Source organism: Arachis hypogaea, unplaced genomic scaffold, assembly GCF_003086295.3.
Source record: "Arachis hypogaea cultivar Tifrunner unplaced genomic scaffold, arahy.Tifrunner.gnm2.J5K5 arahy.Tifrunner.gnm2.scaffold_498, whole genome shotgun sequence".
Lineage (NCBI taxonomy): Eukaryota > Viridiplantae > Streptophyta > Magnoliopsida > Fabales > Fabaceae > Arachis > Arachis hypogaea.
This window is the reverse complement of record NW_027255707.1, coordinates 9,084-11,000: the sequence shown is the minus strand read 5'-3', so window position 1 is coordinate 11,000 and position 1,917 is coordinate 9,084. Positions and strand designations below refer to the sequence as shown.

Below are 1,917 nucleotides of genomic sequence, written 5' to 3'. Positions count from 1 at the left end.
CACTATATAAAATTAATAGGTTTTAAGTCCGTTAAAAATTATGATAATTTTGTTCAAATTCTTCAAAATAGTAGTTTGCATCCTGAAACTAGATTTTCATAATATCTTACAGACCAAAACAATATATCTTGAATGTTTCTTGTTAATGATTAATCTATGTAGGTTAGGTGGGAAGGGTTGGGTGTTAGTTTTGGATACATTTATTGTGGAGTGGGTTTATGCTGTTGCATCAGGTTATAATCACTTAAATTGAAAATGTTACGAATATGATGAATCGGCTAGGCTTCCACTTATTCGAGCAATAATGAAAATTTTGATCTTGGGTCGTGGTTGTTTTGACAGGTAAAAAATATATCGATGGAGATACTTGATTTTTATGAAAGCAACAGGATGTTCACGGAAGATAGAATTAATGCTGCTCTCCAGAAGCTAACCTTGAGGCCCTAAGAATGAGCCAGCTATCAAGCTGCATACGTTGAATGAAATTAGCAAATTGCATTTATCACTGGCTGTTCTGAATTCTTTTGATCACTGCTGCATCATATGTTCCAGTATTGCCTTTATTATTACTGTCTTTATGAGGTTAAGTCAATTGTCAATGTTAAAGATAAAAAAGGATGAAAGAGCGACGTAGTTCTTCATGAGGACAAAAATCGATTTTAATGTGATTTGAATTAGTCTTGTGTGTATTGTCTATTTAAAGTACTGTTTCATAACTCGAACATTGGTGTGGAAGTGAGGCATAACTGAGTGCTTTGTACGTTTTGTTCTGTAGTTGAACTTATTATGTAAGTATATATATATATGATTTCCAACGAGTGTACGAGAACCCTAATTTTAAGAAAAACATGCTTTTCTTTTATTCTTTTTTATTTTAGAAAAGGGATACTTTTTTCCAACCATGCTCTGATGCTCCCCAAGTCTTTCACACTATCGATTCATCCAAATTCCAAATTTCAATCAAGATAGTTGGCGATTGGAGAGTGGAGAGACAGCTACTGCTCCTAAGGTAACATTTTTTTTCTCTCTTAATACATTTGAGGACTATATTAATTGTAAATTAGTCAAGCAACATTGTTTAGATGGAGAAACACATTTCCCGTATCCGTATAGTACACTGGTATATATTATTATTTGGCTATTGAAACCCATTTTCCTTACAGCCGTTTGATGGTGTTCAGATCACATAAGGTTCTTGTGGAGACGTGCTTCTACGACACAAACTCGAGTATGAATTTCATCATTTGAAAATTGAAACCCATTCACAGATTCTCGCTAAAGTATGACGACCACCTCCAAATCGGAACGTGCATAAATCTAGATTGGGGCTTGGTTATGACAATTCAATAGATGATTACTTGGTTGTCGAGGAATTGAGTTTTCTGAATGTTGATATTGTTGTGTTCCCTCCCTTACTGCATAACGACACCAAAGAATTCGGGTCATGTTTGTAGAACCTATGCACAATTACTCAAGAGGGGGGGGGTGAATTGAGTATTGCAACAACAATGAATCTTTTTGCGAAAGTTAAAGACAATATACAAAAGTGTTATTGTACTAGTATTTTTCCAAGAGCTTAACTCAATTGCTAAGCATTTATAAGGAGCTTTTACTTTCCAATAGACACCGACTCAAATAAATTGATCAAGCTTTTCACCAATCGGACTTAAGCTATTTCTTAAGTACTTACGAAGCTACTTTTCGATCACAATTTATTTGCTCAAAGGTAAAAGACAATAATATAGAAGAGATGAGTTTGGAGAGATGCAAACGCTATTTAGAGTGGTTCGGCACAATCTTTGTCCTACGTCCACTTTCTTTCTCAATCGCTATTGAGAAGTTCCACTATTGCCAAGCTTCAAGGTGCTCGCGCAAAACCTTTTACAATCCGAGTCCTTAGTTTCTAACACCTCACGG

The 1,917-nt window shown here is 35.1% G+C and overlaps 1 long non-coding RNA gene across 1 annotated transcript; it reads left to right on the top strand.

Moving 5' to 3' along the window:
• Positions 1-341: 341 nt before the first annotated feature.
• On the top strand, positions 342-1,660 carry LOC114927400 (uncharacterized). The gene is made up of 2 exons (XR_003817697.2): positions 342-1,009; positions 1,164-1,660. It is a non-coding gene; the product is annotated as an uncharacterized lncRNA (long non-coding RNA).
• Positions 1,661-1,917: the final 257 nt, after the last annotated feature.